We start from the raw sequence: 23749 nt of genomic DNA, 5'->3' as shown, positions 1-23749 counted from the left end.
AGGAGAGGCTAGGGAGAGCAAGCCAATAATTAGTATTAGGCTCTTTTCACAAAGGGATCGGGTTAAGGGTAGGCTAAGAAAGTTGCATGACAAGTAATTAATCAAACTGATATTCAAGAGGAGTAGATAAGAGAGAGCGGATTAAATGAAATTGTAAACCCCCAACAATTCCATTCATCCATTGTTTTCTTTTGTCAATTGAATCAATCTCTTTTGCATGTTCTCAAATCCAATTTATCAATTTTTATTTTCAAGTCTTATTATTTTAATTCACGTGAACGAGAAAGCCTTTCGAGTCTCTTGGGAAGAACGATATTGGGTTTTACCAATTATATTACTTGAACAATTTGGTGCGCTTGTGTTGACAAATTGGCAAGCGTACCAAATCGTACAAGTAATATAAATGGTAAGACCAAATACGGATCATCCCAAATGAATTGTTTGGCATCATGTAAAAATTTATTTTTCTGTTGCCAATTGAGTCCCTCAGGAATAACACCTGCGACCTTAAAATTAGCCAAATCAGCAAACCAGTGTCTTTCCTGAATATATAAAAGAGTTTCATCTGAAAATGACTCCCAGATTTCTTTCTCCTTGCTTGTTACTTCATCATTGACTAACCGGGATAAATGGTCAGCAATTAAATTTTCACTTCCCTTTTTATCACGAATTTCTATGTCAAACTCTTGAACAGTAGCACCCATCTGATCAATTGTGGCTTCGAATATGGTTTAGTTAATAAATACTTTATAGCCGCATGATCCATATAAATAATCACCTTAGATCCAATGAAATAAGATCTACATTTCTCCAATGCATAGACTATAGCCAAAAATTCTTTTTCTGTAGTCGCATAATTCTGTTTGGCTTCATTCAAAACTTTACTAGCATAGTAAATAACATCAAAAATCTTTTCTCTTCTTTGACCCAACACAACGCCTACGGCATAGTCACTTGCATCACACATAAGTTCAAACTCTTTATTCCAGTCTGGAGCTACGATTACTAGAGCATAAATCATCTCTTCTTTAAAATATCAAAAGCTTGCAGACATTCAGAACTCATTACAAATGGTGTCTCTTTAGCAAGCAGATTACTCAATGGCTTAGCAATCTTTGAAAAATCCTTAATAAATCGTCGATAAAATCCAGCATGACTAAGGAAACTTCGAATTCCTTTCACATTTGATGGTGGTGGAAGTTTTTCAATAACCTCCACCTTCGCTTTATCCACTTCAATCCCTTTGGCTGAAATTTTGTGCCTTGATAACGATTGAAAACCGTTATTTTCATATGTTATTTTGGACTAAATTACACCCTTTACTGCTTAGAATGAACTTAGAATCAAGTAAAACTCAATAAATGAGTTATTTGAGAGTAAAAAGTTGTTTTTAGAGATATTATGCTTGTTTTGCATTGTTTTGCAGGGTTTTGATGAGAATTGGAGATGACTGGAAAGAAAGGTTGAAGATCAAACGGTTGCAGTGCAGAAAAGTTAACCAGTCAACAAGAAAAGTCAACCAGAAAGTCAATCAGTCAACCAGAAAGTCAACCAGTTGACCAGAGCACAGTGGACCAGCGCCGGGCGGTTGACCAAACCGCCGGGCGGCCATTTTTGGCGTCGGGCGGTCCTACGGCTTGAGGCAAAGCGCCGGGCGGTAGACCCCTGCCGCCGGGCAGTTCTCTGATGGGCCTGGGCTTGAATTTTGTTACTTTTCTTGGTTATAAATAGCCTTGTTGCGATTTCCTATTTATTCTTTTGACAGAGAAGGGCGACCACACCTACTTTTCACTCTCTTGAGAGGATCTCTTGGATGCTTAGGCTCCTTTTCATCTTTTCTAGTGTTTGCTTTCCATATCTTCCATTATTTTCATCTTGGTTCACCATGATAATGGTGAACTAAACCCTTTTATTGTTGGGGGAACAATGTAATCTTGTGATACTCTCTTTTATTGAAACTCTTGTTTGAATTATATGATTTTCATATGCGTTTATTATCAATTGTTGGATTCTCATACTCCATTTATTCATACTCTTTTCTCGTCAATTGAATCACTCATTGCATGTTTATTTTCTGTCATTGCATTCACCATAACAATTAATTTTTCTCTCACAAGTCTTACGATTTTAATTCATACGAACATAAGTCCTTTCGAGTCTCATGGGAAGAACAATAATGGGTTTTACCATTTTTATTACATGAAACGAAATGGTACACTTGCCATTCCGCTAACATGCCCCAACACAATCCCTTCTGTAACCATGAAATGACATTTCTCCCAATTCAGAACAAGATTTGTTTGAACACATCGTTTAAAAACAACATCTAAGTTTGCCAAACACCTTCGAAAAGAATCCCCAAAGACTGAAAAATCGTCCATAAAGACTTCTATGCTTTTCTCCATGAAATCAGCAAAGATTGCTTGCATGCACCTCTGAAATGTAGCAGGGGCATTTCATAATCCAAATGACATCTTTTTGTAGGCAAATATACCAAACCGACATGTAAAAGATGTTTTCTCTTGGTCTTCAGGGTCAACTGCAATTTGATTATATCCAGAATAGCCATCCAGAAAACAATAATAAGTTTGTCTAGCCAATTGTTCTAACATTTGATCCATAAAAGGTAAGGGAAAATGATCTTTTCTGGTAGTTGTATTTAACCTCCTGTAATCAATGCACATTCGCCAACCAGTGACTGTCCTTGTAGGAATAAGCTCATTCTTTTCATTATGAATAATAGTCATCCCTCCTTTCTTCGGTACAACTTGAACTGGACTCACCCATTTGCTATCAGAAATAGGATAAATAATTCCTGCTTCCAATAACTTCAATACCTCTATTCTCAAGACTTCTTTCATCACAGGATTATGTCTCCTTTGTGGTTGAGCTACAGGTCTATAATCATCTTCCATCAGAATTCTATGCATGCAATATGTGGGACTTATACCTTTGAGATCTGCAATTGACCAGCCTATGGCTCCCTTGTTTGCTTTTAGGACTTCCACCAATTTTCCTTCTTCTTCTAGAGATAATGAAGTACTAATGATGACTGGCTTTCTTCCAATATCTTCCAAAAACACATATTTCAAATGTGGTGGTAACTCCTTCAGTTCAACCTTACTTTCTGGGATTTTTTCTTTAAGCTCGATCTTCTCAAAGAGAGCTTTTTCTGTTGGAATCTCTTTTGTTGCCTCTAAATCCTGGACACATTCCTGCTTTATTTTATCCCACTCTTCATTTAAATCCTCACATTCGTTAATCAGAGTCCTTTCCAACATAGATGCATTACGAACTCTGTTTTCTTGTGTCATACAGAGTTCCTCCACAATGTTAATTTGAAAGCATGACTTATCATCTTTAGGATGTGACATTGCTTGAAACACATCAAAATACACCTCTTCATCTTGGACCTGGACTTTAAGCTTCCCCTTTTCAACATCAATTACAATTCTAGCTGTCTTCATGAAAGGTCGTCTAAGAATGAAAGGGGCATCTCCATTTTCTTCCATCTCCATTATAACAAAATCCACTGGGAAAAAGAATTTATCTACCTTTACTATAACATCTTCAGCAAATCCATACGGGTATTTGAGAGATCTATATGAAAGTTGGAGAACCATTCCTTTTTGTTTGATATTTTTGACTCACTGGAAAGCGTACCAGATCGTTTCAAGTAATATAATCGGTAAAACCCAATATCGTTCTTTCCAAGACACTCGTAAGGCCTTATCGTTCGTGCGAATTGAAATCGTAAGACTTGTAAAGAAAAATTAATTGTTTGGAATGCAAAGACAGAAAATAAACATGAATGCGTTTGATTCAATTGACGAAAAAGACTATGGATGAATGGAGTTGTTGGGGGTTTACAATTTCATCTTATATGCCCTGTCTTATCTACTCTTCTTGTTTAAATTGCTTTGTTATCTAATTGTTATGCAAACTTTCTTGGCCTACCCTTAGCCCGATCCCTCGGCGAAAAGAGCCTATTACTAATTACTGACTTGTTATCCCTAGCCTCCCCTAGTAACTAGCAATGCATTACCGAACAGAAGCAAAAATAATTGATCGTCCTACCTCCCTATCCCTAGGTGGTATTTCATTAATCAAGGAATTTCTCACCAGTTCATGACATTACTGTATGTTCCCGTATCAATAGAGACAAACAATAGTTATTGAATGAGTTAAACGATAAAAGCCTTAAGCGTAGATGAGAACCCAACATTTGATAATCAAAGCATATGACAATCATATAGATAAACAAGAGTTTCAATAAAAAAGAGTTTCAAAAGATTACATTGTTTCCCCCAACAACAAAAGGGTTTAGTTCACCATTGTCATGGTGAACCTAGATGAAGATAATGGACGAGTGGAAGAGCAAACCCTAGATAGGATGAAAAGGAGCCTAAGCATCCAAGAGATCTTCTCCAGAGAGTGCAAATTTGGTCTGGTCATCCTCTTTTGTCAAAAGAATGAGAATGAAATCGCAACAGGGCTATTTATAGCTGAGGAGCGCAACATAAAACAGGCCCAAGCCCAGCAGACAACCACCTGGCGTCACACTTATGCCGCCCGACAGTTTGCCTGTAATCGCACAACCGCCCGATGCCAGGGGTCCAGCGCACGGCGGTTTGACTCTAATCGCAAATTCGCTAGGCGTCCACGCCAAGGTGCCAACTCCTCGTATTTGGCCACCCAGCGGCAAAACTACACCGCTGGGCGATTCCTAGACTCTTCTTTTCTTAGTTTTCTTCCTCTATCTTGAGTCTAAGACCTTCATCTTCAACTCCATTCCTCACTTCCATCAAAATTGCTACAAAACAATGCAAAACAAGCATAATATCGCTAAAAATAGCTTTTGACTCTCGACTGACTCATTTATTGAGTTTTGCTTGATTCTAAGCTCGTTCTAAGCAGTAAAGGGAGTAATTTGGTCTAAAATAACATATGAAAATAATAGTTTTTCAACCGTTATCAGAACCCCAAACTTAGAACTTTGCTTGTCCTCAAGCAAAGAAAACAAAACTATAAACAAAACAAAACTTGGCTTTCTACAATTTCATCCAATGGTTCAACATTCCTAAAGTACATGATGAGAAGTACTCAATTTCAGATCCTTAGTGATAATCAAATCAAGATGCATGCATGCTTTCAATTTAGTTATCTCACACATTCCTCAACAGATGTTACATATTATGAAAGACCAATCCACTAAGCAAAGATGCAATCATGAAATTTAGAAATTCTCACCAAGCAAGTGTTTCACTCAATCACTCAAGTGTTTAGGGTGGCACTCCAACTCTTCATCATTCACAAGTCACATGAAATAAAATTGTCGTTTATCTTAAACAATTAAAATCATTACATGCAAATGCCATCAAAAGGACTTTTCCAAGGCTTGTAATGAGGCTGGGCTATCAAGAAAATTTGGTTTTTCTGTATCACAAAATCTTAGAATCAAGAGAGCTCATTTATCATTCGTCGTTCAAGTTCAACTCTCTTTCTTAACCAATCTCACTTGTTCCCAACTTCTTCCCTTTTTCTTTTATTTTTACATTGAGCTCTGATAACGGTTGAAAAACCGTTATTTTCATGTGCTATTTTAGACCAAATTACTCCCTTTACTGCTTAGAATGAGCTTGAAATAAAAAAACAAAAAAAACTCAATAAACGAGTCAGTTGAGAGTCAAAAGCTATTTTTAGCGATATTATGCTTGTTTTGCATTGTTTTGCAGCAATTTTGATGGAAGTGAAGAATGAAGGTGAAGATAAAGGCCTCAGACTCAAGACAGAGGAAGAAAATCAAGTAAAGAAGAGTCTAGGAACTACCTAGTGGCAGAAATACACCACTAGGTGGCCAAAGCGAGGAGATGGCACCATGGCAGGGACGCTTGGCGGTTTTGCGATAAGAGGCAAACCGCCGGGCGGTGGACCTCTGACGCATGGGGGTAGCGCGATAAGAGGCAAACCGCCGGGCGTCATAAGTGTGACGTCGGGCGGTTGCCTGTTGGGCTTGGGCATGTTTTCTGTTGCGCTCCTCAGCTATAAATAGCCCTGTTGCGATTTCATTCTCATTCTTTTGACACAGGAGGACGACCAGATCTAATTCTCACTCTCTGGAGAAGATTTCTTGGATGCTTAGGCTCCTTTTCATCCTATCTAGGGTTTGCTCTTCCATTCTTCCATTATTTTCATCTTGGTTCACCATGACAATGGTGAACTAAACCCTTTTGTTGTTGGGGNAAACAATGTAATCTTTTGAAACTCTCTTTTATTGAAACTCTTGTTTATTTATATGATTTTCATATGCTTTTATTATCGATTGTTGGGTGCTCATCTGCGCTTAAGGCTTTTATCGTTTAACTCATTCGATAACTATTGTTTGTCTCTACGGATACGATCAATTGTTTTTGCTTCTGTTCGGTAATGCATTGCTAGTTGCTAGGGGAGGCTATGGATAGCAAGCCAGTAATTAGTAATAGGCTCTTTTCACCGAGGGATCGGGCTAAGGGTAGGCCAAGAAAGTTTGGATAATAATGAGATAACAAAGCAATTTAAACAAGAGGATTAGATAAGAGAGGGCGGATAAGATGAAATTGTAAACCCCCAACAACTTCATTCATCTACTGTCTTTTTCGTCAATTGAATCAACACATTGCATGTTTATTTTCTGTCTTTGCATCCCACCAAACTAATTTTTCTCTCTACAAGTCTTACGATTTTGATTCACACGAAAGATAAGGCCTTTCGAGTCACTAGGGAAGAACGATATCGGGCTTTACCGATTATATTACTTGGAACGATCTGGTACGCTTGCTAGGGAGTCAACAAGTTTTTGGCGCCGTTGCTGGGGACTCGAGGTTGAACTTTTTCAAGTATTGTGAATTGACTGAATTTGACTTGATTTTATGTTTTTTTTTATGTTTGTTTTAATAAATGTTCTCTAGGGTTTTGTGCCTAATGTTTGCAGAATGCAGTTTGGAAAAGAATTTTATTATATGGGCACTCAATTCTACCAAAATGAATTCAACCACTGGTGTGAACCTCACTCAAACTTGGATCAAAGCCAAAATGGGCAAGATGTTAAGCAACAACTTTCTAGGCCAAAAGAAACGTTGGGGGAAGCTGAACAACGTTTATGGCAGGAACTATTTTTTGTGCCAAAAGAAACGTTGGGGGAAGCTGAACAAGTTTTACGGCAGAAGCTATTCTCCTTGCCAAAAGAAATGTTGGGGGAAGCCTAACAACGTTTACAACGGGAAGCCCAACAATGTTTACAGCAAAAACAATTCTCTTTGCAGAAAGAAACGTTTGAGGAAGCAGAACAACGTTTACAACAAAAACAATCTTCTGTACGAAGAGAAACATTGGGTGAAGCAAAAGAACGTTTATGGCAGTAACAACTCTCTTATATGTTGAAGTCTTTAGGTATTAGGGCTAATACTGAAGTTAACCCTAAAGAGGAATGGCAAGCCACTATCTCTGAAAATGCTGAGGTTGTTGAGGAGGAGAAGATAAAGGAAGAAGAGATAGAGACATATGAGGAAAAGATAGAAGAGAAAGAAACAGAAAGGTTGAGTGAGGGAGAGAAAAATGAGGAGAAAGAAAAAGAAGTGGTTGAGAAAAAAGAAAAAAGAAGAAAGGAAAGAAGAAAAGATTATATGAAAAGCCGCTTCCTCATCGAAAGAAAAATCATAGGAAGGAAAAGAGAGTCAAGTGCTATGTGGAGATCTTCAAGAAATTGGATATTAAAGTTCCTATGATTGAAACATGGAAGCAAGTGCTTGGTGTTCTTAATTTTCTGAAGAAATTCAGCTGAAAGAAGAAAAAGAAAAGAATATCAAGGGTTGCAACACCTACTGATAGGTGTTTGTTGGGGTCATCCCAATTGTTTTAAATCATTTTCTTATTTTATTTTAGTGTAGGTTTATTTTATTTTTGAACTTGTAATTCTTTGTTTGTTTGAACAATTTTTGGGTTGCATCTGCTGAATTGGTTCACCAACACCTTGATGTGAAAAGTGAGAAACCCAAACCTGGCACACCAAGTGAAATTCAAGAATAGGTTATGGGTTGTCAAGACTATTAAAGCAGACAGAGCTTTTAAAGTTGGTGATAAGCAGAATATTAACACCTACTGATGGGTGTTTGAGCTTTACCAGGTCAGGCTCGTGACGTTAAACAAGCGCTATTGGCAGGCAACCCAGGTTTTATCTTTCTTTTTCCTTTGTACTTTTGTTTTTTAGTATAGGAACATTTTATTTTTGTGTTTGTGCTTGGCTTGTACACTGATTCTGATGGTGGTTTCGTTTTATAAAATGCATGACGAGTTATTCAATGATGATTGAATGTGGTTGATGACTGAGAATGTGTGTGTGCTGATATCCAGGTGAATGGTTCACTAACTATATGAATAGATGTATAGTGCTTTATGATTGTGATTATGATGCTAAGTAGGATTCATGAATGATGTGTGAGAAAGCATGTTGTGTGAGGTATTGAGCTCCAGAGTCTTTACTGATGTATGTACTATTCACAGGGAATCATGAATGATATTGCCTTAGTCCTGATAATTGATTGATTTGCATGTGTATGTTATATGATAAAGGCCATGTTTGGAAGCCCTTATTTAGCCAAATTTTCACCCGAAAAAGTTTAATCTTATACCCTTTTTGAACCTTGGCCTTAAACATGATGAAAACCCTTGATTTGAAATTATTTGTCTTGAGTTGGGTTGAGAATAATTGTATGGAATGAAAAGGTTCAAGTTTGGGGTTGCATGGGGAAAATGGAAAGGCAAAAGAAAAGCATTGAGCTCAAGTGTGGAAAAGAAAAATGCATGAGTAAAGAAAAAGAAAAAGTAAAAAGGAAAAAAAGCATGAAAGATGAGCTCAATGTAAAATCAATGAAAAGGGAAGAAGTTGGGAATGAGTGAAATTGGTGACAAAAAGAGAGTTTAAACTTGAACCTTTTCAATGATGAAATAGTTCTTTTAACTCAAGAATTTTGTGATCTAGAAAAACCAATTTTTCTTTGATAGCCCAGCCTCATTACAAGCCTTGGAAAAGTCCTTGTGATGGCATCTGCATGTAAGGATTCTAATTGTTTTAAAATGAATGGTAATATTGTTCTATGTGACATGTGAATAGTAAAGATTGGAGTGATTCCTTATACACTTGAGTGATTGAGTGAAACATTTGCTTGGTGAGAATTGTTGAAATCCATGTTTACATCTATGCTTAGTGGATTGATCATTCATGAATGAAACATCTGTTAGGAGATATTTGATTATGTGAGTATGATTGGATTGAAAGCATGCATGCGTTTTGGTAGGATTCCANTGAAATCTGAATTGAATAATAACTTGTTGTGAAGAAAAGGATTTTGAAAAGTGTTGAACTATTTCATGAAAAAGTGGAAGGCCAAGTTTTGTTTTGTTTGCTTAAGGACAAGCAAAATTCTAAGTTTGGGGGTGTGATAATGGTTGAAAAACCGTTACTTTCATACATAAATTTGATATCAAAACACACCCTTTTGGCTTAGAATGAGCTTAAAATCAAGTAAAACTCTTAAGTTGAGTCATTTGAGAGTCAAAAGTTGTTTTTAGCGATATTATGCTTGTTTTGCATTGTTTTCCAAGGTTTTGATGAGAACTGGAGATGACTGGAAAGAAAGGTTGAAGGTCAAATGGTTACAGTGCAGAAAAGTCAACCAAAATGTAGAAAAGTCAACCTATCAACAAGAAGAGTCAACCAGTCAACTAGAAAACTCAACCAGTTGACCAGAGTGCAGTTGACCAGCGCAGGGTGGTTGACCAAACCGCCGGGCAGCCATTTTTGGCACCGGGCGATCCTGCGGCTTGAGGCAAAGCGCTGGGCGGTTGACCCCTGCCGCCGGGCGGTTCTCTGATGGGCCTGGGCGTGAATTTTGTTACTTTTCTTGATTATAAATAGCCCTAGTGCGAGTTTAGATTCATTCTTTTGACAGAAGAGGGCGGCCAGACCTACTTTTCACTCTCTACAGAGGATCTCTTGGATGCTTAGACTCCTTTTCATCTTATCTAGAGTTTGTTTTCCATATCTTCCATTATTTTCATCTTGGTTCACCATGACAATGGTGAACTAAACCCTTTTGTTGTTGGGGGAACAATGTAATCTTTTGATACTCTCTTTTATTGAAACTCTTGTTTAATTATATGATTTTCATATGCGTTTATTATCAATTGTTGGGTTCTCATCTGTGCTTAAAGCTTTTATCGTTTAACTCATTCGGTAATTGTTATTTGCCTTTATTGATACGGGGACGTACAGTAATGTCATGAACTGGTGAGTAATTCCTTGGTTAAGCAATACCACCTAGGGATAGGGGGGTAGGATGACCAATTGTTTTTGCTTTTGTTTGTAATGCATTGTTAGTTACTAGGGGAGGCTAGGGATAACGAGCCGATAATTAGTAATAGGCCCTTTTCGTCAAGGGATCGGGTTAAGGGGAGTCCAAGAAAGTTTGCATAACAATTAGATAATAAAGGAGTAATACGGGAGAGAGGATTAGATGAAATTGTAAACCCCCAATAACTCCATTTATTCATACTCTTTTCTCGTCAACTAAATCACTCATTGCATGTTTATTTTCTGCTCTTGCATCCACGACAATTAATTTGTTTTCTTTACAAGTCTTATTCTTTTAATTCACACGAACGATAAGGGCGTGAGTCCTTTGGGAGAGAACGATATCGGGTTCTACCGATTTTATTACTTGGAACGATCTGGTACAGTTGCCAGTGAGTCAACAATCTGCTGAAGGATACCAGGGTGGTCTGCACTCACTGATGAGTGTGGAATAGGTTTGGGTCAGGCTCGTGACGTTAAACAAGCGCTACCTGGGAGGCAGCCCAGTTGATTGTTTGTTTGATTTTAAACTCTGTCTTTAGTGCATTATAGGTTTGCATGTACATCTGAGTGGGGAAAGATATGTAAGTGAAAAATTGAAGGTAAAAATCAGGTGCTACAAGAAAGAATCATTCGAAAGCGAACAAAGGAAAGGGAGGAGAAAATACCTCCCACCGCCGGGCGGTGGCGGCGAGAACCCTAGTCCGAGCCTTTAAAAGCTGGGCGGTTTTGGGTGTTCTGCACTTGATTCCCCTCCTTTGCATTTCGTCAAGCGGTCTTCTTGAGTTTTAGCACCTAATTTGCACCTTCAAAAGGGTTTCCAAAGGGATTTTTCCACACTTTCTTACCAGCCACTCACAAAAACCTAATTTCTTGTTTAAAATTTGGGGATTTTTGGTGAAAGTTGTGCTTTGGGAATTTTTCATGATCAATTAAAGGATTCTTGCAAGCATTTAGCATCTCCACTCAAGTAAGTTGTGCAACTTCATTCTCTAGTTTTTAATTTTGGAATTGTATGAAGAACATGCTTAGGAACATGACAAATTAGGGTTTTTAGATTTCTTTGCATGAATTGTTGAATTAGGGACTGTTTTGACTGATTAAGTTGCTTCAATTTTTGTCTGGATTGTAAAATGGATGTTTGAAGGGAGATTAGGACATTGTAGACAAGTTTTTCTCCAAAACCCTAGCGCATCGCCGAGCGGTAATGTAGGGCGTTGGGCGGCATTGCAACTTGAAGCATACCGCCGAGCGACCCCTTTGGGCGTCGGGCGGTTTGCCTCAATTTCTGCTTGATGATTGGATTTGTGTGCATGGATACCGAGGGAGCTCTGTCCTCCCCTCAATATTGAACTGTGAATTGCATAGAAGGATTGATGCTTTATTAGTTCCTAATGATAAATTTTTGTGGTTTGTTGTGAATTATATTTTATGTAGGAATGGCATCAGCATCAAGAAGGGGGAGAAACACTGACCGCAAGAGGAAGGAGCCTGAAAGGCCATGTGGATTTGACTCTCAGAGGTTCCTCTCTAAACAACATGAGGACCACTTTGCAACTGTGCAGGAGAGGAGACTGCTGATGGAGAGGAAGACTTCCTTCATCCCTGACTTAGCTCCTGAATTTGGAGTAGAAATTATGAGGAGAGACTGGGAGAAGCTGATAACTTACCCTGCAACAGCCAGTATTGAGTTGGTAAGGGAATTTTACACCAACGTTATACCCAGAGGTGGAGTTGCAGCTGGAAGATATAGGAGCTTTGTGAGGGGGCGTACTATATATTACGACCCAGATACCATAAACAACTTCTTTGGCACGGAGTGGCCAGGGGAGCAGTGCTAGTATGCGGCACAAGTTGGTATGTTCAATGAAATAGCTGAGGTTGAGAGGATTATGTGCCTCCCCGGAAGGCATTTTCAGACTAATCGTAATGGAGCACCGGTCAACATTAAGAGGCTGGATTTGACGCCCTTGGCACGATACTGGATGACATTCACTCATGCCAACATCCAACCATGCTCCCATATCTCTGATGTCACGATGCATAGGTTCGTTCTCATTTTCTGCATGCTGAGACATATGGATGTGAACGTCGGCCAAATTATCGCCGACGAGATACGGAGCTGTGCCACTACAGTGAGCAGCAAGATGCCATTGGGGCATCCATCTTTGATCACCTTCCTTTTTCGGCAGGCTCGGGTGGACACTGCAGTTCCCCATAAGAGAGACTCAGGAATGCTATTGATGCATCCTACTTCCATCAGTTATGCACTGAGGCAGGAGCAGCACCGAGGAGACGCCCTAGAAGAGCTGCAGCACAGCACGAGCAGGTGCCTGATGATGCACCAGCACAACATGTCGAGCCATTTCAGATGCGAGACATGTATATGTCCCTATTGGAGGCTAAGATGGATTTTCTTCGTAGAGGATAGGTAGCTCTTGCCGAGATATCAGTGGGGCAATATGATCATCCACCAGCGCACATTTGGACTATGGATGAGTTTTACAGTGTCATGGCTTGGCCTCAGGAGCAGGGACAGGGCAGTGGTGCTGGAGCAGCTAGAGCAACAATTGAGGACGAAGGTGAAGAAGATTTTGAGGATGCTGATGATGGGAACCAGAAGGATTCAGATGACAGCATGGGATGAGGGAGGGCATCTACTGATGGATGCCCATATTGTAGACAGGGTTTTATTTTTCTTTCTTTCGCTTTTGCATTTTAAACTCGTAGAATAGGTTGAATTTTATTTTCCACGTGTATGTTTGGCTTAAATACTTTTCTGAAGATGTTTGACTGACTAATTGCATAATGAGCCTGTTTGATGTGAATGATAATTAAGCTGTGTTGCATGTTGATATCCTGTGAAACAGATGTGTGATGAATTATGATTGTGGTTGTGATGCTAAGCAGGATGTATGAATAAATGTGTATGAGAAAACATGTTGTGTGAGGTATTGAGCTCCATGGTTTTATTGTTACATGAATTTATTCACAGGAAAGCGTGAATGATATTGCCTAAATCTTGATGATTGATTGAATTGCATGTATATGTCATATGATCAAGGCCATTTTTTGGAAGCCCTTACTTAGACAAATTTTTACCCAAAGTGCTTGAAATTTTATACCCTTTTTGAACCTTGGCCCTAAACAGAATGAAAACCCTTGTGCTAGAACTATTACTTTGAATTGGGTTAATGATTGTAAGTACATTCAAGGTTCAAGTTTGGGGTTGTGGGGAAAGTTTGGATGGCAAGAATAAAGGCATTGAGCTCAAGTGCTGAAGATAAAAAAAATACATGAGAAAAAGAAAAATCATGAAGGATGAGCTCAATGTAAAAATGAAAGAAAAAGGGAAGAAGTTGGGGACAAGTGAGATTGGTTGAAACAGAGAGCTGAACTTGAACCTTGAATGATAAATGAGCTCTCTTGATTCAAAGATTTTTTGATCTAGAAAAACCAATTTTTCTTGATAGCCCAGCCTCATTACAAGCTTTAGAAAAGTCCTTTTGATGACATTTGCATGTAATGATTTTGATTGTTTGAGATGAACGGCAATTTTATTTCATGTGACTTGTGAATAATGAAGAGTTGGAGTGCACCGTAAACACTTGAGTGATTGAGTGAAACACTTGCTTAGTGAGAATTTCTAAATTTCATGATTGTATCTTTGCTTGGTGGATCAGTCATTCATAATATGTAACATCTGTTGAGGAATGTGTGAGATAACTGAATTGGCAGCATGCATGCATCTTGATGAGATTATCACTGACGATCTGAAATTGAGTAGTTCTCATCATGTACTTTAGGAATGTTGAATCATTGGATGAAATTGTAGAAAGCCAAGTTTTGTTTTGTTTATACTTTTGTTTTGTTTTGCTTGAGGAAAAGGAAATTTCTAAGTTTGGGGTTGTGATAACGGTTGAAAAACCGTTATTTTCATATGCTATTTTAGACCAAATTACTCCCTTTACTGCTTAGAATGAGCTTGAAATCAAACAAAACTCAATAAATGAGTCAGTTGAGAGTCAAAAGCTGTTTTTAGCGATATTATGCTTGTTTTGCATTGTTTTGCAGCAATTTTGATGGAAGTGAAGAATGGAGGTGAAGATAAAGGCCTTATACTCGAGACAGAGGAAGAAAATCAAGAAAAGAAGAGTTTAGGAACCGCCCAGCGACAGAAATACACCGCTGGGCGGCCAAATGCGAGGAGATGGCACCATGGCAGGGACTGTTGACTCACTAGGAAGCGTACCAGATCGTTCCAAGTAATAAAATCGGTAGAACCCGATATCGTTCTCTCCCAAAGGACTCACGACCTTATCGTTTGTGTGAATTAAAATAATAAGACTTGTAAAGAAAAAGATTAATTGTTGTGGATACAAGAACAGAAAATAAACATGCAATGCGTTGATTCAATTGACGAAAAAGAGTATGCATGAGTGGAGTTGTTGGGGGTTTTACAATTTCATCTTATTCGCCCTCTCTTATCTACTCCTCTTGTTTAATTTGCTCGTTATCTAATTGTTATGCAAACTTTCTTGGCCTACCCTTAGCCCGATCCCTCGGCGAAAAGAGCCAATTACTAATTACCGGCTTGCTATCCCTAGCCTCCCCTAGTAACTAGCAATGCATTACCGAACAGAAGCAAAAACAATTGACCGTCCTACCTCCCTATCCCTAGGTGGTATTTCATTGATCAAGGAATTTCTCACCAGTTCATGACATTACTGCATGTTCCCGTATCAATAGAGACAAACAACAGTTATCGAATGAGTTAAACGATAAAAGCCTTAAGCGCAGATGAGAACCCAACAATCGATAAATAAAGCATATGAAAATCATATAATTAAACAAGAGTTTCAATAAAATAGAGTTTCAAAAGATTACATTGTTTACCCCAACAACAAAAGGCTTTAGTTCACCATTGTCATGGTGAACCAAGATGAAAATAATGGAAGAAATGGAAAACAAACCCTAGAAAAGATGAACTGGAGCCTAAGCATCCAAAAGATCCTCTCCAGAGAGTGAAAAGTAGGTCTGGCTGCCCTCTTCTGTCAAAAGAATGAGAATGAAATCGCAACAGGGCTATTTATAGCTGAGGAGCGCAACAGAAAACAAGCCCAAGCCCAACAGGCAACCGCCCGGCGTCACACTTATGTCGCCCGGTGGTTTGCCTCTTATCGCTCTACCGCCTGGCGTCAAGGGTCCACTGCCCCGCAGTTTGCGTCTTATCACAAAACCGCCAGGCGTCGTTGCCTTGGTGTCATCTCCTCGCATTTGGATGCCCAACGGTGTATTTTTGCCGCTGGGCGGTTTCTAGACTCTTTTCTTGATTTTCTTCTTCTATCTTGAGTCTAAGGCCTTTATCTTCACCTTCATTCTTCACTTCCATCAAAATTGCTACAAAACAATGCAAAACAAGCATAATATCGCTAAAAACAACTTTTGACTCTCGACTGACTCATTTATTGAGTTTTGTTTGATTTCAAGCTCATTATAAGCAGTAAAGGGAGTAATTTGGTCTAAAATAGCATATGAAAATAACGGTTTTCAACCGTTATCACAACCCCAAACTTAGAAATTTGCTTGTCCTCAAGCAAAATAAAATAAAACTATAGACAAAACAAAACTTGGCTCTCTACAATTTCTTTAATGACTCAACATTCCTAAAGTACAATGAGAACTACTCAATTCCGGATCGTCAGTGATGATCAAATCAAGATGCATGCATGCTTTCAACTCAGTTATCTTACACATTCCTCAACAAATGTTTCATATTATGAATGATCAATCCACTAAGCAAAAATGCAATTATGAACTTTAGAAATTCTCACCAAGCAAGTGTTTCATTCAATCACTCAAGTGTTTAGGGTGTCACTCCAACTCTTAATTACTCATAAGTCACTTGAAATAAAATTGCCTTTCATCTCAAACAATCAAAATCATCACATGCAAATGCCATCAAAAGGGCTTTTCCAAGGCTTGTAACGAGGTTGGGCTGTCAAGAAAAATTGGTTTTTCTGGATCACAAAATCTTTGAATCAAGAGAGCTCATATATCATTCAAGGTTCAAGTTTACCTCTCTTTTTCAACCAATCTCACTTGTCCCCAACTTCTTTCCTTTTTCTTTATTTTTACATTGAGCTCATCCTTCATGATTTTTTTTTCAACATTTGAGCTCAATGCCTTTCTTTTTGTCGTTCAAACCTTCCCCACAACCCCAAACTTGAACCTTGAATGTACTTACAATCATTAACCCAATTCAAAGTAAATAGTTTCAGCACACGGGTTTTCTGTTTAAGGCCAAGGTTCAAGAAGGATATCAAATTTTCAAGCACTTTGGATAAGATTTGGCTAAGTAAGGGCTTTCAAAAATGGCCTTAATCATATGACATATACATGCAATTCAATAAATCATCAAGACTTGGGCAATATCATGCATGCTTTCCTGTGAATAATTTTCATACAACAATTAAAACTCTGGAGCTCAATACCTCACACAACATGCTTCCTCACACACATTCATTCATATACCCTGCTTAGCATCACAACCACAATCATAATTCATCACATATCTGTTTCACAGGATATCACATGCAACACAACTTGAGAATCATTCACATCAAAACATCATCAAATAGGCTCCTCATGCAATTAGTCAGTCAAACATCTTCAGAAAAGTATTCAAGCTAAGCATACACATGAAAAATAAAATTTAACCTATTCTAAGAAATTTAAAATGCAAGAGTGAAGAAGAAAATCTAGGTTGCATCCTAGTAGCGCTTGTTTAACGTCACGAGCCTGACCCAAACCTCATGGATCCACCAACGTCATAACTGAAGCAAATTGCTCCACATCTCCTCCCATATAATGTTTGAGCCTCTAACCATTAACTATCTAGCTTCGCTGTTGATTCTCATCATTTGAATGCTCTAATTCCACTGCTTCATTTTGGAATACCTATTTTACTACAAAAGGTCCTGACCATTTTGATTTCAGCTTCCCAGGAAACAACTTCAACCTTGAGTTAAAAAGTAATGCCAACTCTCCTGGATGGAAAGTTCTCTTGAGCAGCTTCTTGTCATGGTAAAGTTTCACCTTATCTTTGTAAATCCTTGATGAATCGTAAGCATGCAGCCGCATTTCTTTAAGTTCAAGCAACTGATCTCTTCGTTTACTTTGAGTTTCATTAGGATCAAAATTCAAAAACATCAAAGCCCACAAGGCTTTATGCTTCATCTCTACTAGTAAATGGCATGCCTTTCCATAAACCAACTGCAAAGGTGAGAGTCCCATAGAGGTCTTCATAGCAGTCATATATGCCCAGAGAGCATCATCTAGTTTTTGTGACCAATCTTTTCTTGAAAAAGTGACAGTCTTTTCCAATAATCTTTCATTTCCCGGTTAGAAACTTCAGCTTGCCCATTTGTTTGTGGATGATAAGGTGCAGCCACCTTATGTTTCACCCCATAATGTTTAAGCACCTTCGCAAGTTGGGCATTACAAAATTGAGATCCCCCATCAATGATAAGTACTCTGGGAGTGCCAAATCGTGAAAAGATTTGCCTCTTTAGGAATTTGATCACACTACCACCATCATTCTTGGGACATGTTAAAGCTTCAACCCATTTGCTCACATAATCAACAACTACCAAAATATACTCATTATTAAAAGATGGAGGAAAGGGTCCAACAAAATCAATACCCTAACAGTCAAAAACTTCAACCTCTAGAATTCCTTGCAGTGGCATCTCATGCCTTCTTGAAATAGTCCCTGTCCTTTGGCATTTGTCACAGCTCCGAGCATGATTGTGGGCATCTTTAAATACAGTTAGCCAATAAAATCCTGCTTGTAGGACTTTTGCGGCTGTGCGCTCACCATTATAATGACCTGCATAAGGAGAATTATGACAATGCCACAAAATCTTTTCTACTTCCTCCTTTGTTACACATCTCCTCAGAAGATTGTCCACTCCTATCTTGAACAAGTACGGATCATCCCAAACGAACTGTTTGGCATCATGTAAAAATTTCTTTTTCTGCTGCCAATTCAATTCTTCAGGGATAACACCTACAACTTTAAAGTTGGCCAAATCAGCAAACCACAGCCTTTGCTGGATATATAGAAGAGTTTCGTCTAAAAATGACTCCCAGATTTCTTTCTCCTGGCTTGTTACTTCATCATTGAGCAACCGGGATAAGTGATCAGCTATCATATTTTCACTTCCCTTTTTCTCACGAATCTCTATGTCAAATTCTTGCAGCAACAACACCCATCTAATCAGTCGTGGTTTTGAGTCTGGTTTTGTCAATAAGTATTTTATAGCCGCATGGTCCGTATAAACGATCACCTTAGATCCCACGAAATAGGATCTAAATTTCACCAACGCATAGACTATAGCCAAAAACTCCTTTTCTGTAGTAGCATAGTTTAGTTGGGCTTCATTCAAGACTTTACTAGCATAGTAAATAGCATGCAATAACTTTTCTCTTCTCTGGCCCAACACAACACCCATGGCATAGTCACTAGCATCACACATGAGTTCGAACTCTTTATTCCAGTCTGGAGTTATAATCACTAGAGCAGAAATCAACCTTTTCTTCAAAGTATCAAAAGCTTGCAAACATTCCGGACTCATTACAACTGGTGTCTCTTTAGCCAGCAAATTACTCAACGACTTAGCAATCTTTGAAAAATCCTTGATGAATCTACGATAAAACCCAGCATGACCGAGGTAGCTTTGAATTCCTTTCACATTTGTTGGAGGTGGAAGCTTTTCAATTACCTCCACCTTTGCCTTATCCACTTCAATCCCCCTGACTGAAATTTTGTGCCCCAACACAATCCCTTCTGTAACCATAAAATGACATTTTCCCAATTTAGAACAAGATTTGTTTGAACACATCGTTTAAGAACAACATCAAGATTGGTTAAGCACCTTCGAAACGAATCCCCAAAAACTGAAAAATCGTCCATGAAAACTTCTATGCTTTTCTCCATAAAATCAGCAAAGATTGCTTGCATACACCTCTGAAATGTGGTTGGTGCATTACATAATCCAAATGGCATCTTTCTGTAAGCAAATATACCAAATGGACATGTAAAAGCTGTTTTCTCTTGGTCTTCAGGGTCAACCACAACTTGATTATATCCCGAGTAGCCATCTAAGAAGCAATAATAAGCTTGTCCAGCCAATCTTTCTAACATTTGATCCATAAAAGGTAAGGGAAATGACAGTCATCCCTCCTTTCTTTGGTACAACTTAAACTGGACTTACCCATTTGCTATAAAAAATAGGATAAATAATTCCTGCTTCCAGTAACTTCCATACTTCTTTCCTCAAAACTTCATTCATAGCAGGATTAAGTCTCCTTTGCGATTGAGCTACAGGTCTATAATCATCTTCCATAAGGATTCTATGCATACAATATGTGGGACTTATACCTTTGAGATCTGCAATTGACCATCCCATGGCATCTTTGTTTGCTTTTAAAACTCCCACTAGCTTTCCTTCTTCTTCTAGAGATAACGAAGTACTAATAATAACTGGTTTTCCTCCATTATCTTCCAAAAACACATTCTTTAAATGCGGTGGTAGCTCCTGCAGTTCAACCTTACTGTCTGGAATTTTTTCTTTAAGCTCAATGTTTTCAAAGAGCGCCTGTTCTGCTGGAATTTCTTTTGTTGCCTCCAACTCTTGAACATATTCATGCTTCATTTTATCCTCCTCCTCATTCAAATCCTTACATTCATCGATAAGAGTTCTCTCCAACATGGATGCATTATGAGCTCTATTCTCTTGTGTCATACAGAGTTCCTCTACAGCGTCAATCTGAAAGCATGACTTGTCATCTTTAGGATGGGACATTGCCTGAAACACATCAAAATCCACCTCTTCATCTTGTACCTAAACTTTAAGCTTCCCCTTTTCAACGTTAATCACAATCTTGGCTGTCTTCATGAAGGGCCTTCCAAGAATCAAAGGTGCATCTCCATTTTCTTCCATCTCCATTATAACAAAGTCTACTGGAAATAGGAACTTGTCTACCTTGACTATCACATCTTCAACAACTCCATATGGATGTTTGAGAGATCTATCTGCTAATTGAAGAACCATTCTTGTTGGTCTGATCTCTACTCCCCTAATCTTTTTGAACATAGAAAGAGGCATTAGAAATTATACTAGCTCCAAGATCAATCAAAGCTTTCCGAACCTCCAACTCTCCAATAGTACAAGGAATAGTGAAGCTCCCTGGGTCTTTCAATTTAGGAGGGAGTGACCTTTGTAAAACTCCACTGTAATTCCCTTGCACCTCAATTGTTTCCTCTTCAAGGTATTTCCTTTTCTTTGTGACGAGTTCTTTTAAAAACTTTGCATGAGACGGTATCTGCTGGAGTGCCTCGGAGAACGGTATGGTTTTTTCTAGTTTCTTGAAAAGCTCCATAAAACACTCAAACGACAGTGGTTTTTCGTACTCATTCTCTTTGGTTTTCACAGCCTCTTCTTCCTGATCTTTACTCATTATCTTTTTCTCTATCTCACAATCCGCCCTTTGCTCACTCTTTTCTTCAACACTCTCTTTTTCTTTTTCTTTTTTCTCAACCTCTTTCTCTTTTAGTATTCTCCCACTTCTAGTAACAATCTCCCATGCTTCTGCCACATTATCTTTCTCCACCAAATTTACAGCAAACACACTTCTTTTCATAATTCTCTGAAAGATTTCTTCAGACTCCGTGCTCCTTTGTATAGGCATGAAATGAGGTTGTTGTGGGACTATGGAAGCCTCTTTAAATGTTTATGATAAATCAGATAAAGTTTTTGCCACCATCTCCAACTGTTGAGTGATTGCATTGTTTTGCTCCTTCGTCCCAATGTTAGTCTGCAACATCGAAACATCCTTCAATATTTTCACCCTGTGCATCATACGTCTCCTCATTGTCTGCCATAAGTTCTATTAGATCATATGCTTCGTCCTTCGTCCTCCTTCTAATGTCTCCTTTAGCAGCAACATTCAACATCATCTTTGAGTGCATGTTCAATCCTCCAAGAAATATGAGTAAGTAAGTAGTCTTATCAAACCCATGGACTGGGGTCTTCCTCAACAGGCCTTTAAATCTGCCCCACGCATGCTTAAGAGTTTCTTCCATTTATTGTTTAAAAGATGAGATTTCCAGGTTTCCTTAATTGATCTTTGATTGTGGAAAGAATTTAGTAACGAACTTTCTTGCCAAAGCATTCCAAGTTCGAAAAGTTCCTTCCGGGAAAGAATGGAACCAATCTTTAGCGTTTCCTCCCAGAGAGAAAGGAAACAGGCTAAGTCTGACTCTATCATCTGAAACTCCAGTTATTCTTACAGTATTGCAAATTTCTCCAAAGACCGTCAAATGATTAAATGGATTCTCATTTGCCAACCCATGGAACTGGTTGTTCTGAACTAACTGGATGAGTGCAAGGCTCATCACCATGTTTGTTGTATTCTCAGTTGGAATAGCTATGTTGTTGAAATTCAAAGGACCCACAGTGTTTGTTGAGTCCCCCAGTGTGTGTCTTAGAGGAGGTTGGTTCGTCATCTCCTCTACGTCTTGTGCAGAAGTGTCCAACGAAGATTACAAAAGTGCTCCAGGAGAAGGAAAGTTTTCACGTGCAGAGTGTCTAACTTTCCTCCTTCTCCTGTCTGATAATCCCTCGAGAAGAGGTTGTTGATCTTTTCTACTTCTAGTGTGTACTCCTTCCTACATACTGATAACGGTTGAAAAACTGTTATTTTCATATGCTAATTTGGACTAAATTACGCCTTTTATTGCTTAGAATGAGCTTGAACTCTAACAAAACTCAATAAATGAGTCAGTCGAGAGTCAAAAGCTATTTTTAGCGATTTTATGCTTGTTTTGCATTGTTTTGCATTGTTTTGCAACAAAATTGACAGATGTGAAGATTGGGAATAAAGATAAAGGTCATAGACTCAAGAAAAGTGAGAAAATCAAAGAAAAGAAGAGTCTAGGCACCGCCCGGCGGTAGACCCCTGGCGTCGGGCGGTCAAACGGGAGGAGAAGACACTAGTATTGGGCGTCGGGCGGTAGACTCCTGCCGCCGGACAATTTTGTGGCACGAGGGAAACCGTCGAGCGGTAGACCCCTACCGCCGGGCGATGGTGTGATTCAAGGTCCACTGCCGAGCGGCAAAGTATGACGTTGGGCGGTGGTCAGCTGGGCTTGGGCCTATTTTTCTGCTGCGTTTCTCACCTATAAATAGCCCTGTTACGAATCCCATTTCATTCTTTTGACAGAGGAGGGTGGCCAGTCCTAATTTGCACTCTTTGGAGAGGATCTCTTGGATTCTTAGGCTCCTTTTCATCTTTTCTTTGTTCACCATGACTATGGTGAACTAACCCTTTTTGTTGTTGGGGGAACAATGTAATCTTTTGATACTCTCGTTTATTGAAACTCTTGTTTGAATTATATGTTTTTTTCATATGCGTTTATAATCAATTGTTGGATTCTCATACTATGCTTAATGCCTTTCTCGTTTAACTCATTCGGTAACTGATCTTTAACTTTATTGATACGGGGACGTACAATAATGACACAAAATGGTGAGATTTTCCCTGGTTAAGCAATACCACCTAGGGATAGGGGAGTAGGACGACCAATTGTATTTTCTTCTTTTTGTAATGTGTTGCTAGTTGCTAGGGGAGGCTAGGGATAGCAAGCCGGTAATTAGTAATAGGCCCTTTTCGCCGAGGGATCGGGTTAAGGGGAGGCCAAGAAAGTTTGCATTCAATTAGATAATAAAGCTATTTAAACAAGAGGAGTAAATAAAAGAGAGAGGATTAGATGAAATTGTAAACCCGCAACAACTTCGTTCATCCATTGCCTAAATCTTGTCAATTGAATCACACATTGCATATTTATTTTCTGTCATTGCATCCATCACAATTATTGAATTTTTCACCGCAAGTCTTACGATTTTGATTCACGCGAACGATAAGGCCTTTCGAGTCTCATGGGAAGAATGATAATGGGTTTTACCATTTTTATTACTTGATACGATTTGGTACACTTGCCAATCCGCTAACAAGTTTTTGGCGCCATTGCCGGGGACTCAAGGTTTGACTTATTTAGTAGTGTGAATTGACTGAATTTGACTTATTTGTAATTATTTGTTTATATTTTTCTTTTGTTTGTATTATTTTATTTTTCTGTAAAAGTGCTTTTAGGGGTATTTGCTCTTGTGTATGCAGGAAGGAGTACACACTAGGAGCAGAAAAGATCAGCAACCTCTTCTCGAGGGGCTACCAGACAGGAGAGGGAGGAGAGTTAATCATTCTGAACGTGAAAACTTTCCTTCTCCTGAACCACTT

At 38.7% G+C, this 23749-nt stretch overlaps 1 pseudogene; it reads right to left on the bottom strand.

Moving 5' to 3' along the window:
* Positions 1 to 673: 673 nt before the first annotated feature.
* LOC106758231 overlaps positions 674 to 23749 on the bottom strand; it is a 60249-nt pseudogene continuing 37173 nt past the window's right edge.

The sequence above is a fragment of the Vigna radiata genome, chromosome 4, assembly GCF_000741045.1.
Source record: "Vigna radiata var. radiata cultivar VC1973A chromosome 4, Vradiata_ver6, whole genome shotgun sequence".
NCBI lineage: Eukaryota > Viridiplantae > Streptophyta > Magnoliopsida > Fabales > Fabaceae > Vigna > Vigna radiata.
This window is presented reverse-complemented; position numbering and strand designations above follow the sequence as displayed.